Source organism: Phacochoerus africanus, chromosome 12, assembly GCF_016906955.1.
Source record: "Phacochoerus africanus isolate WHEZ1 chromosome 12, ROS_Pafr_v1, whole genome shotgun sequence".
Classification (NCBI taxonomy): Eukaryota; Metazoa; Chordata; class Mammalia; order Artiodactyla; family Suidae; genus Phacochoerus; species Phacochoerus africanus.
The window spans coordinates 1507623-1522685 of record NC_062555.1 but is presented as its reverse complement, the minus strand read 5'-3'; the positions used below and the strand labels follow the sequence as shown (position 1 = coordinate 1522685).

The following is a 15063-nucleotide window of genomic DNA, read 5'->3' as shown; positions in this document are numbered from 1 at the left end:
AGAATCACTGACCTATAAGTAATGAGCAGCCTGTTGATTTAAAAACAGGAAAGGTACTCAAAATAATGTACTACTTTCCTCATAGAAAGACAAATTCCTCACTTTTACTAGCCTTGGAAGACAAATCAGTGCTTTCTTAGTTCACATATCCTTTACTCTGAAATTATTTGAAATATGAGGGAAAAACCCAGATGTGTTCAGTTTTATGACAGATTCCCTTTATTCCAGGAATAACCAACTGGTACCTCTAAAGAATTTTATTGTTGCTAAGGGTCAGGTGAGAGAATAAATGAGCATATTTACTATCTGTGGCATTTTCAATACAGCAAAGGCTTTGAATGTACCCCACCTTTAGTAAAAAAAAAAAAAAAAAACAACAACAACAACAAAAAACACTCCATATCACTTACATTTTGTGAGAATTCAGACAAGTTTCTGCATTGTTTTTTTAAAGTAATTGAAATGAAATATTTATGTTGCTTGTGTGTTTTGAGACTGAAGTGTGCAACTTATGACAGATAAATAACATCCTATATCTGCAATCTGTCATTATTTTTTTCACTTATTTTATCCTAGTCTTTTCTCAGGTCATTAAATATTATTTAGCAAGCTGCATAGTTTTCCATGACATATGTGTACCATAACTCTGAACCTTTTGCTTGACTCATTATTTCTAAGTTTTGCAATCATAAATACTGGGGAAATGAGTAACAATTTCTGGAACAATGACCAACATTCTATAGCACAATTTCTAAAATCATTATGCCACTTTTATGGAAAAGATACTACCATAGAGTACAAAAACTCATCTCTCTATCTAAAATATATTGATAAAAATAAACTTTTATGGATTAACAAACTTTGTATCAATTCAGCAGGAAAAAAAAGAACATTCCTTTGTAGTTTATTAAAAAAAACCCAGTATAAACACTGCCATGAAAAAGATATTTACATTTCCTTTTAAAATGGCTTATTAAGTAATATTGGATGCCTTTATAATGGTTCAATTACAAATTCTAATTGTGTGGAACTTGTTTACGGAATCATATACATATATGGCCTTTATTATGTTGAGGTATGTTCCCGCTATGCCCACTTTCTGAAGGGTTTTCTATCAGAAATGGGTGTTGGATTTTGTCAAAGGCTTTTTCTGTGTTTATTGAGAGGATCATGTGGTTTTTATTCTTCAGATTGTTAATGTGGTGTATCACACTGATTGATTTGCGGATAGTCAGGAACACTTGCACCCCTGGGATAAATCCCACTTGATCATGATGTAAAATCCTTTTAATGTATTGTTGGATGTGGTTTGTTGAGGGTTTTTGCATCATATGTTCATCAGTGAAATTGGCCTGTAGTTTTCTTTCTTTTTTTTTTTTTTTCGTGGTATCGTTGTCTGGTTTTGGTATTAGGGTGATGATGGCCTCAGAATAAGTCTGGGAGTATCCATTCCTCTGCAAATTTTTGAAATAATTTCAGAAGGATAGGTATTAGCTCTTCTCTAAATATTTAATGGAATTTGCCTGTGAAGCCATCTGGTCCTGGACTTTTTTTCGTTGGAAGTTTTTAAATCACAGTTTCATTTTCAGTTTTTGTGATTGGTCAGTTCAATTTTTCTATTTCATCTTGGTTTAGTCTTGGAAGATGGTGCCTTTCTAAGAATTTGTCCATTTCTTCTAGGTTTTCCATTTTATTGGTATATATTCACATATAAGCTAACATCATTCTCAATGGTGAACAGCTGAAATAGTTCCCTCTGAGATCAGGTACAAGACAAGGATATCTGCTCTAGCCACTACTCTTCAACATAGTTTTGGAAGTCCTAGCCACAACAATCAGAGAAGTAAAAGAGATAAAGTGAATCCAAACTGGAAAGGAAGAATCAAAACTATCACTATTTGCAGATGACATGACACTATACCTAGAGAATCCTAAAGACTCTACCAGAAAACTGTTAGAGTTCATCCATGAAATTGGTAGTCGCAGGATACAAAATTAATACACAGAAATCAATGGCATATCTATATACTAACAATGAAAGTTCAGAATGGAAATTAGGGAAGCAATCCCATTAATCATGACATCCAAAAGAATAAAATACCTAGGTGTAAACCTACCTAAAGAGGCAAAAGACCTGTATTCTGAAAGCTATAAGACACTGATGAAAGAAATCAAAGATGACACAAACAGATGGAAAGACAAACCATGCTCTTGGCTTGGAAGAATCCATATGATCAAAATGACTATACGAACCAAGGCAATCTACAGATTCAATGCAATCCCTATCAAATTACTGAGGACATTTTTCACTGAACTTAAACAAAATATTTTAAAGTTTTTTTGGAAGCACAAAAGACACAGACTAGCCAAAGACATCCTGAAAAAGAAAAATGTAGCTGGTAGAATCAGGTTCCTTGACTTCAGACTATACTACAAAGGAACAATCATCAAAACTGTATGGTACTGGCACAAAGACAGAAATATAGATCAGTGGAACAGGATAGAAAGCCCAGAATTGAACCCACACACCTACAGCAAACTAATCTATGACAAAGGAGGCAAGAATATACAATGGAGAAAAGATAGCCAGTTCAAGAAGTGGTGCTTGGAAAACTGGACAGCCACACATAAAAGAATGAAATTAGAACACCCCTTAACACAGTAGACAAAAATAAACTCCAAATGGGTTAAAAACCTAAATATAAGACCAGATACTATAAAACTCTTAGAGGAAAATGTAGGCCAAACACTCTCTGACATAAATGACAGCAACATCTTCTCAGTTCCACTTCTTAGAGTAATGACAGTAAAAACAGAAATGAACAAGTGGTGCCTAATTAAATTTAAAAGTTTCTGCACAGCAAAGCAATCTCTAAACAAAATGAAAAGACAACCCACAGAATGGGAGAAAATCTTTGCAAATGAATTGACTGACAAGGGATTAATCTCCAAAATTTACAAACACCTTCTACAGCTTAATACCAAAAAACATACAACCCCATTAAAAAATGGGCAGAAGATCTAAACAGCCAGTTGTCCAAAGAAGACATACAGATGGCCAAAAAACACATGAAAAGATGTTAAACATCACTCATTATTAGAGAAATTCTAATCAAAGCCCTGATGAGGTATCACCTTACACCAGCCAGAATGGCCATCATCAAAATTCTACTTACAATTAAGTGCTGGAGAGGGTGTGGAGGAAAAGTAACCCCATTACACTGTTAGTGGGATTGTAAATTGGTGCAACCACTATGGAACACAGTATGGAGATTCCTCAGAAAAACTAAAAATAGATCTACCATTTGGTCGAGCAATCCCACTCCTGGGCATCTATCCAGAGAAAACCATGACTCACAAAGACACATGTACTCCAATGTTCATTGAAGCACTCTTTGCATTAGCCAAGACATGGAAACAACATAAATGTCCATCAAAAGAGGAGTGGATCAAGAAGAGGTGGTGCATATACATAATGGAATATTACTCAGCCATTAAAATGAATGAAATACTGGAATTTTTAGCGACATGGATGGACCTAGAAATTATGCTAAATGAAGTCAGTCATCCAATGAGATATTAACACCAAATGCTTTCACTGACATGTGGAATCTGAAAAAAGGACAGAATGAACTTCTGTGTAGAACAGATAGTGACTCACAGACTTTGAAAACTTGTGGTTTCCAAAGGAGACAATTCAGGGTGTGGGGGGATGCACTGGGGTTGTGGGATGGAAATCCTCTAAAATTGGATTTTGATGCACAATGAACAACTATAAATGTAAAAAATTCATTGAGTAATAAAAAAAATCATATATACTCTTAACAGTGGTGAATGCTTTTGTATGATTTGTGAATTAAACTGTGAACACTATGCCTATATGTGCCACAATGTCCGAAACTTTCCTAAACTTCACAAAAAAATGTCCTGTTTCTATTCTGAAAAAAATTTAACTATCCTACTTAATTCTCAAGTGTTTTTAGGACAATGTCAAAACTGAGTTTGGGATGGTATAATGGAGAATATCTATTAACATTTTTTTCAGCCTCAATAAATTTGGTCATAGACAAGGATATTTGCACCTCTGTCACAGAATTCATTCTCCTTCGATTCTTAGATGCCCCTCTATTAGGAGGCTTCTTCTTCCTGGTGTTTCTTGTCACCTACAGAATCACAATCTTGGGTAACCTGGGCATGATTGGGTTGATTCAGGTCATCCATCACCTCCACACCCCCATGTACTTTTTCCTCAGCCACTTTTCCTTTGTGGATTTCTGTTACTCCATAATCATTGTTCCCAAGATGCTAGCTAACATCATAAATGGCTTAGACAAAGCCATTTCCTTCTTGAGGTGTGTTGTACAAATTTACTTGTTTTGCACATGTGTGGTAACTGAGGTCCTCCTACTGGCTGCAGTGGCCTATGACTGCTTCTTGGCCATCTCTAACCCACTGTTATACATGTCCACCATGTCCCAAAATGTCTGTGTGGAGCTGGTGTCTTGTTGCTACCTTTGTGGGACTGTGTGTTCTCTGATTCACGTGTGTTTAGCTCTTAAGATTCCTTACTACAGATCAAATGTGATCAATCTCTTCTTTTGTGATATGCCCCCTCATTTCTTGCTTGTAAAGAGGTCACTATGAGTTAATTGTGGCCATGTTCAATGAGATCATATCCAATGTGATCATCCTCACCTCCTATTTGTTCATTCTCATCACCATGCTGAGGATGCACTATGCAGGAGGAATACCCAAAGCCTTTTCTGCCTGTGCCTCCCACCTCACAACCATCATTGTCTTTCATGGAACACTCATTTTCATTTATTGCCAGCCCCATTCTGTCAAAAACAGTATGGCCATAGACAAAGTGGCCACCTTGTTCTACACCATAGTGATTCCCATGCTGTCCCCCTGATCTACAGTCTGAGGAACAAGGACATGAAAGAAGCTCTCAGAAAAGTGGTGAACCCCAAAAGATTTTCATAGAGATCATATTTTTTTAGCAGGATTCTCATTCCCAAAGTGGAGGCTGATGGAAAGGTGAATTGATGGACTGTAGGGTTTGGAGTGGGGGGACATTTATGATGTTGATAGTAGTGTGTAATTTGATTCACTTATTTTTGTTTCTCAACTATTCACAAGTTTAGAATTGAACATATTTCAAAATTCATATTCTAGTTCTTCACTTATATTTGATCTAAAATGCTTTAAATGGATATGGTTACTGGACTGTTTAGACACACACATTTATTTTACTGTAAAAGCTTCAGCAGCTTAATGAAGATCTAACTTGAATCACATTTATTCTAATATCTATTATGGGGACTGAAAGTCATTTGAAAACTCAATACCTGTTATTTTATAGTGAAGAACACACCTTTTATCAATTTATGGACAGAATGAGAATCTCACATGTCTATATATCCTGTTTATTGTTTATTTATTGCTTCCTTTATCATTTTGTTGTTGTCATTGCTGAGTCCAGTGTTTTTAGAACTTCATATTTCATCACCTCTGAAAAATGGAGACATTTAGTAATAATATCATAGAAATTTTAGGAAAATTAAACAACAGTTCAAGTGCATTTAATTTAGAATAATCTCTGAAACAAATTAGTGTGTATGCAAGTGTATTGTATATGTGTTTGTGTATGTACCTGTGTATGTGCACAGGCATACCATGTTTTATTCCACTTTGCTTTATTGTGCAAGAAGGCTATCAGCAATATTTTTCCAACAGCATTTTGTCACTTGTGTTTCTTTGTCACACATTGGTAACTTTTGAAATATTTCAAACATGTTCATTATTGTATATGTTGTGGTGATATGAGATCAGTGATATTTGATGTTGCTATTGCAAAAAGATTATGACACACTGAAGGTTTATATAGTGGTTAGCATTTTTAGCAATAAATTATTTTTCTACTAAGCTTTGTACACTTTTTAGACATAATGCTGTTGCACACCAAAATTTTTGTTGCCTTTATTAATGATATTCAGTTTATTGTGGTGATCCCACACACTATCGTAGATTCTGTATATTTGCTTTATTTCAATACACCGTACACATGGTATATCCTAGGTATGTCTGGAATTCCCGTCATGGCGCAGTGGTTAGTGAATCTGACTAGGAACCATGTGGTTGCGGGTTCGGTCCCTGCCCTTGCTCAGTGGGTCAAGGTTCCGGCGTTGCCGTGAGCTGTGGTGTAGGTCGCAGACGAGGCTTGGATCCTGTGTTTCTGTGGCTCTGGTGTAGGCTGGTGGCTGCAGCTCCGATTCGACCCCTAGCCCGGGAACCTCCATATGGCACAGGAGCAGCCCAAGAAAATGGCAAAAAACAAAAAACAAAAAAAAAGAAAAAAAAAGCTATCTGGGAAATTCAGTTTGCAAGTCCCAGGAGCAGAAGAACAGCCTAAAGGATAGAAGAGTTACAAGTCTACAAACAAGGCATTCTAGGAATTTGCACTTTACTGCACAAAGACTTTTTTTTTTATTAAATCTGTTCTCAAATTCCTTACAACAGATTATTATCTCTCTAAAACTAAACACTCAAGTACACATCAAGCACCTTCAGGCTTCATTTTATTATATTAATTATAGACAGACTTCATTCTTTGTAACATTTTTAAACCAAACGTGACAGAGTGTAGTGGTCACACTTTAAGATCTATCTAAGTTTCTAAGTATGGTTCCATGGTGTGTGGTAAATATAATAAGTTCCATTCATTTCCTAATTAAGAATCTTTTTATTTTCCTTGGTGGCTCTTAGTCTTAGTAGCTAAGAGGAGCCTTTCCTGGGTAGCTTTCTCCAAAAGAAATTTTAATCATCAAATATAAACTCCCTTAGCATTTTGTGACTTTGATTATCAGAATTAGGAAATGTGGTTCAGAATTTGGGAAGTGGTAAGTGAAAGGCATAAATCATTGAGCCATGGAATGTAGATACAGCATTAAACTTTATTTCTATGTTTTATTTCTTGGGTCAAATAAAATGATATAATCAAAGTACATATATCTTCAAGAAAAAGTATATGAGAAACATTTCTCTATAATAATATATTTTATATATAATAAGACTTCAGAAAACATCCTAATGCTGATTTTTGTCAAAGGGTATATTTATTTTATGTGTCAAACTAAAAATTAGAAACAAACAGAGAAAAGAAAACAGCAAGAGAAAGGAAGAATTCCTCATGTTCAATGATTTTTACTTTTTTCTGTTGTAGTGGGGAAGGGAAGGGTTCTCCCTGAGCAAAGGGAAGGAAACATGCAACACCAGCATCTGTGTGCACATGAGCAGTTCTGCAATAATGTAGCATAACATGTATCCATGAGTGCAAACATATATATAATTGCTCAAAATTTATAGAACACTTTATAAGGGAGACAAAGGAATTTATGTGTAGTGGGAAAACTAATGGGGTATATAAGGTGATGCCCCACTGCTTTCAGGGCTTAGCTTTCGGATATGAATCTATTAAACCAGTGCTGGCACAAATAAATACTGTTTCCTGACAAAAAGACCTCAGTGTCTTGTCTTACTATATGAGAATCTTGCAACATTTCTGGGGGCTCATCCAGGATTTGGAGATGGTGATGGTGATTTCACCTTCCTTGTTGCCAGGATGCAACTTCTGGGATGCCAGGAGAGGTGACTTCACCTGGTGCCAGTGGACTAATTGATCTGTAGGTGACTACCACTCCTGGCATGTCAGGGCAAGGACTCCAGGAGCACAAAAGAACCCAGCGATGCCCAGGAACCATCCAAGGAAGCACCACCCATCAGACTGGTAAGAACCCAGGTTCAATTTGGTGGCCTGCCCCTAAGAGGCAGAAGGAAAGCCTAATCACCTGTCAGAGTTGCCCTAGTAGTTTCACAGGAGTTCTCATAGAGGAGACAGGAGATGAAACCACAATTCTAAGGCACTGGGAGTTGGGTTAGAGACATTGTATGAATGTGAGAAAATGAGACAGATTAAGCAGTTGATTACTATTTCCCTTTCTTTTGTTAAACAAACTGTATCATGAAACATATGTGCACTGGGACCAGCTCTTGCCAGTAGTCTTGCTAGAAATTATGTCCAGCCCTACTAAACAGACTGGATTTTCTCTTTACAAAATCCTCTGTGGACCCCCCCCCCCCATTAGGGGGGACTTAAAGAAACTAGGGAACCTCACCATGAGGCAGCAGATGCAGACACTAAGTTCCACCCTGTCCACCCTCCATCAATGGGTTAGGGAACTGTTACCTGTAAGCCTAATCACAGACCCCCAGCCCTTCAAACCAGGGGATGCTATATGGGTAAAAGAGTGGAATGTCCAGCCATTAAAACCTCCTTGGAGGGGCCCATTTACTGTCATTTTATCCACCCTTACTGCAGTAAATGTGACAGAAGTGGCTCCTTGGAATCTGCAGCAGAGTAAAGCCAGCAGCATGAGACTGGGGGTATATCCCTGATCCCTCAACACCATGCAAGTTGACCATTTGAAAGAAACAAGCTGCAGCTTCAGGGATCTTTGAGGATTACAGCCCTGCTCTAGTTACTCTGGAGGCCGACTAGCCTATGCATAGCAGAAGCTTAAGGGATCTGTCACTAAATGGGACAAATAGACTGTTTCTATTCCTCATTTTGGTCCCCTTATTTTGATGCACTGCTCCCCATTGGATATATGGAAAAAGAATATATACAAAACTCCCTACTTGATGGAAGGGGAGTTACACAATTGCAATAATTCAACCAGGATATTTCCTCCTGCCTAACAAGGAGGGAAAAATCTAGGGGTTCCCCTTTATCAGAACCTAAAGGTTAGAATCAAAAGAAGTCCTATGATAGGAGGACAACAAAGATGGTAGGAAATTTGTGGCCATCCCAGAGAATTATTGAGACATATGCTCCAGCCACTTTGGTACAAGATGTGAGCTGGGTCTATTGAACACCTATATATACGCTCAATTGATTTATCAGGTTACAGAGAGTACTGGAAATTATTACTAAAAAAAAAACAGCCATGGCCCTGGATTTCATGGCAAAACAACAATCACAAATGCATGCAGCTATTTACCAAAGCTGCCTAGCCTTAGATTACCTATCAACAGAAGAAGGAAAAAGTATGTGGAAAATTTAATTAAACCAACTACTGCCTCCAAATAGACAACAATGGCCAGGCCATAACTGACATAGCCACAAACATCAGAAAAATGGCTTATGTCCCAGTACAGACTTGGAAGTGCTGAAACTCCAGAGAGCTATTCAGGGGATGGTTTTCAACCATTGGGGGATTCAAAACCCTCATGCGTGTCATGCTCATGATCTTGGGAGGCTTCCTGACTTATCCTGTCTGGCTCCTCTAGTTATAAGTTCTGTATCTGACCTCATTGATGCCATAGTCAAAGAAAAAAACATGGCCACACATGATGATGCTATGGAAATATAAGCCCCTAGATCAAAATGATGCTCTTTGACCCTGGTAAGGGGATCAGAGCATCAAAGGGAGGAATATAGTGGGGAGGAGGAAGGGCCTTCCCAGAACACAGGGAAGATAGCATGCAATACCAGTATCTGTGCATGCATGTGCAGTTCTGCAACAATGTAGCTTAACCTGTATCCATGAGGACAGGCATATCTGTAACTGTCTACCCAAAATTTATAGAGTAACTCATAAAGGGGACAAAGGAATTTAGATGTAGTGGGAAACCTAATGGAGTATATAAGGTGACACCTGACTGCCTTTGGGGCTCAGCCTTTGGATATTAATCTGCTGAGCCAGTGCTGGCACAAATAAACACTACTTCCTGGATATAAGCCTTGGTGTCCTGTTTCTCTGTGCAGAAGTCCTACAACATTGTCTGTATTACACACAACTACAGATCATGGAGCCTGACACTTGCAAGGGCAATCAGAGATTCCAGACACTTGCACCTACCACAATGGACACAATGAATGAGGGGCTAATGCCTTAGGTTCCCAAATTATTCCTAGAGAGGCCTCATGAAAAAATAAAGAGTTATAACAAAGTTAAGCACCTAACACAAAGAAAGCTATTAAGTGCTTATTCAAAGAAGTCTCCTGTAATGGAGTAATTGTATTTCCTAAAATGCTATGGCCAGTTAAGTATAGTGCATAACTTCTTTCATCTTACTCTACTCCTGTTCCTGTCCTCCTTAATCCTCCTTTTCTGATATTGCATCTTTTGATCATGTTAAAACTTTGTAAACATAAAAATGACAAGCTAAAGACAGTTGGTTGCCAAGTTGTGGGGAGTTCTGAATGCCAGAGAGACTCGGTGACAGCACTAAAGGACACTCCCATCTGCTGCAGCTGTGGGGCTGAGTTTGCCAAAAATTATGTTTAGAACCTAATCATGAGGGTGAGAGCACTGAAAGTGAGAGAAAATTTCCAGGCACAATAACCTCCTCTGTCTATGTCAACTGGGACCTGTAGGTTGCTGAAACATGCAGTGGCAATGATCAAAATCATCTGATTCATAAATTCCCTTGAATGCTAACTGGCAAAAATGGCTCCTTTGGCCTTTGAAAAAGAAAATAGATATCCTTTGTCAGGGAAAGCATAAAACAAGAGTTTTTCTTTTTTCCCCTATCTCCAAAAATACCACTTTCTATAGGGCAAAACCAGGGCAGTTTTAACTGAAGCCCAGGCAGAAAAGTTCAATCCTGCTCCAGAAAGACATATTGCACACCAAAGGAATTGTAGGATCTGGCTAATATTTAAAGAACTCAGGTTGCATGTGTGAGGCTGTAGCTTGATGGTGTTGGGCAAGAGGACTAGATGATATATAAAATTACATGGAAGGATTTACTGAGTTATTCAACCACAGTTCAAAATTCAATGTAGTGACAAAATATCTTGAACAATTCTAATTGTGGGGAAAAGTGAACACTGCTCAAGACATGTGGAAATATTATAAAATAGATAAAAAATTTCCCTCACAGACCTTACATGGTATAGAAAGAGAAATAAAAATAATTATATGCATTAGAAATAAGTACATAATATTGTTATAAGGGTATAAGAATTATAACATTAGTCTAGGGTCATGTACACTGAGAGTGATGAGTAAGGCTTGAAATTTCAAATGAGGTTTTCAAGACATTACTCTATGTGAAGCTAACATTGAGGAAAATCTCGAAGGCAGTGAAGGAGTTAAGCATTGCATGTCTGGAAAATAATGTTCCATGAAAAAGAAAAATAAGTAAAAGTGCATTAAGGTTGGATTGTGTCTAGCTTAGTCAAGGAAGAGCAAAGAGGCCAAAGAGTCTGGAGTAAAGTTAGAAAAAAAAAGAAAAAAGACACATAGTCACGTAGGGTCAGAGGGTTAATGGAATCAGGCAAGTGGGGCCAGACCTTGGCCATGATTTTGGTTTTGGTTTAGTATAAAAAAAATTCTCTGCAAGGTTCTAAGCAGGGAACTGACTTATACTTTAAAGGGATCAGTCCAGTTGCTGTGTAATAATAATGTATGTTTGAGGATGATGGTGGTAAGGCAGAGTTCAAGTTATAATTTTATTACAGGAAACCAGGTGAGATATGATGATAGCTTAGGCCTACAGGTAAAAGAAGATGGTAAGGATGATAAAAAAAGGCAGACATTAGCAAAAAAAGAAAAGTGACTTAGTGATGATAATGAAACAATGACCTCAAAATACTTAAATGTAACTACCATTCTAAATTTTCCACTAGTGTGTTATCTTTCAAAATTAAGTTCAAATTAAACCCATTATCACACAAGCAAGAGCTCATAAATTTTATAAATAGTAATCTCACTAAATAAATTTCTAAGGAAAGGACTTCATATGGAAAGAAAATTACCATAAAGGTATCAGTGCAAATGTTTAAAAAATAAATAACAGGCCCCAAATGGAGCCAGTTGTGCTGAGTCCCACGTCAGCAAACCAAGACTTAATATCTATGAGTGCCAGCCTCTCTCAGGAATATCATCTTTAACCAGTCATTCCAGAATTAGTTGGTTAGCTGTAGTGAGGTAATCTGCCTGATAGACACACCATCCCCAAAGGAAGGTGGCCCCACTTGAATGATTTGCTCTTTGTTAGAAACTTTCTCCTGTGGTGTAGGCCTGCAGCTACAGCTCTGATTTGACCCCTAGTCAGGGGAATTCTGTATGCCCTTTTCAGGTGTGGCTTCTACCTATAATATCCTTCCATTTTGTGCAGCTCCTCAGACCTCCTCTCTGCTTGCCAGACAGACTGCTACTCAATTCATGAAATAGGAGTTTCTGTTGTGCTGCAGTGGAAACAAATCTGACTAGGAACCATGAGTTTGCATGTTCAATCCCTGGACTCACTCAGTGGGTTAAGAATCAGGGATTGCCATGAGCTGTGGTATATGTGGCAGACACAGTTTGGATCTGGCATTGCTGTAGCTGTGGTATAGGCTGGCATCTGAAGCTCTGATTAGACCCCTAGCCTGGGAACCTCCATATGCTATGGGTGCAGCCCTAAAAGGAAAAAAAAAAAAAAAACCACACACCTAAAAATAGAGTTAATGTATGATCCAACAGTTTCATCCTTGGCATGTATCTGGAGAAAACTTTAATTCAGAAAGATACATGCACCCTAATGTTCATAGCAGCACTGCTTACAACATGGAAGCAACCTAAATATTCATCAGCAGAGGAATGAATATAGTGAAGTACATATATACAATTGAATATTACTCAGCCATAAAAAAGAATGGGATAATGCTATTTGCAGCAACATGGATGCACCTAGAGATTATCAGACTAAATGAAGTTAGACAAAGACAAACATCATATAAGACAACTTATATTGGAATCTAAAAAATGAAACAAATGAACTAATTTATAAAACAGAAACAGACTCACAAGCATAGAAAACAACTTTATGGCTACCAAAGGGGAAAGGGTATGGAGAGATAAGTTAGGAATTTGTGATTAGCAGATAGCTACTACTGCATATAAATTAGATAACAATCAGGGTCCTATTGTACAAGGTCCTCTCTCTCTTTATATATATAGTACTTAGTACCATATATAATATGTGTGTGTGTGCATGTGTGTATATATAAATTAATATGTCCATTAAACTGAATCATTTCACTTATCCCAGAAATTTTACACTAAATTGTAAATCAGCTACACTTCCATTAAAAGAAAGAAAGTCATCAGGATGATATAAAATTATAAATATGCATGCAACTAATAAAAACACCACACATATATAAATGCAACACTGTAGAAATGCTAAGAAAAAAAAATGATAATTCTAAGCCAGGGAGATTAAGATGTTAAAATTTAATAAAGATATAGAAGTTTTAAACTAAATAAAATCTCAATATAATGAATATAAATACAACATGACACTTTAAAATGTAGTAAGTATAACATTTTCAAGCAAAAATACCATATTCATAAAAAGTAATCAGCTACAAAGCAATAAAGTAGGTCTTATTATATCCTCAGTAGCAGTATCCTAATAGCACATTATTGACAAGAATAAAATTATGTTGACATTCAGTAAAAGGCATTTCTAGAGAACAACCACAACACAAAGTTGGGGGAAATAAATTGACTCTCGTAAGTGATCTTTACATAAAAGAAGAAATAGTAATTAAAATTGAAAATAATATGACTGGTAATGAAAACTTTTCTTTTAAAGCTAAAGTGGTACTGTGTGCAAATATACATTTAAGTTACATAAAGATAAAAAGAAATCAATTAGGCACTTAAATAAATTAGAAGAAGAGAAAAAACTAAATGAAATAAATATAAGAAAAATATTAACTATAAAAGCAGAAAATAATAATTACAATATATATAATCAGTAGGCAAAATTTCATTCCTTAGAAAGACTAATAAGATTTACAAAGTTCAAGCAATTAGACAAGTATAAAGAAAGAACAATAAGAAAAGTTAGGAATGAAAAAGAAAACATCATGGCCTAATTGTTGCAGAGATAATATAATGTTGCAAACAGCATTACTCCAGGAGTGCAATATCCAAATTCCTAATAATAATAATAAAAATATAGATACAGGGCAGAATAGAAAGTCTAAATAGTCTATAACAAATAAATTGAAATAATAGTTTTTTTTTTTTTTTTTTTTTGCTTTTTATTTTTAGAGCCACACCTGAAGTGAATGGAAGTTCTCAGGCTAGGGGTGGAATCAGAGCTGTGACTATAGGCCTATGCCAAAGCCATAGTAACACATGATCTGTGCCGCATCTGCAACCTACACCACAGCTCATGGTAAAGCTAGATCCTTAACCCAGTAATTGAGGTCAGGGATCAAACCCACATCCTCATGGATACTACTGATTGGGTTCATAACCCATTGAGCCATAATGGGAATTCTGGAAGTAATAGCATTTTATATATAAAGAAAACACAAACCACTGTGTTTTATCAGGAAATTATAGTATTTATTCAAGGAACCCATATTGCTAAGATTATTCAGACATTTATTCTCACAGTATTAAAACAATAAAAATAATAGTAATATTGGATAAATATATGAAAAATAAAGGTTAGTCATCAATATAACAAATTTCTAAACAAAATGTTATTAGCAAATTGAATGAAATACTCTCCAGAGTTTGTTGTGGACACATGTCTATACTAAAAATACAAATTAGTTCAACTTTCGAAAATAAGATGAACTACAACATAAATACAGTAAAGGAAGAAAAACTATATAATCATCTCAACAGATGCACATGAAAAAAAGTGTTGAATATTTGTACCAGACTAGGAATAAAAAAATAAACATACAAGCTGTATATATGGGTATCTACAAAAGAATTAGCAAACAACATGTTGAATGCTGAATTGTTGAAACTTTTGCTTTAGGGTCAGCTGCAAAGCAGAGTTCCTCTCATGGCACAGTGGTTAAGAAACTTGACTAGCATCCATGAGGATTTGGGTTTGATCCCTGGCCACACATAGTGGGTTAAGAATTCAGTGTTGTGGTGATCTGCAGTGTAGGCTGCAGACATGGTTTGGATCATGCATTGCTGTGGCATAGGCTGAAAGCTACAGCTCTGATATGACCCCTTGCAGGGGAACTTC

At 36.6% G+C, this 15063-nt stretch overlaps 1 pseudogene; it reads left to right on the top strand.

Moving 5' to 3' along the window:
* Positions 1-3987: 3987 nt before the first annotated feature.
* Positions 3988-4986, top strand: LOC125112973 (olfactory receptor 5L1-like; annotated as a pseudogene).
* Positions 4987-15063: the final 10077 nt, after the last annotated feature.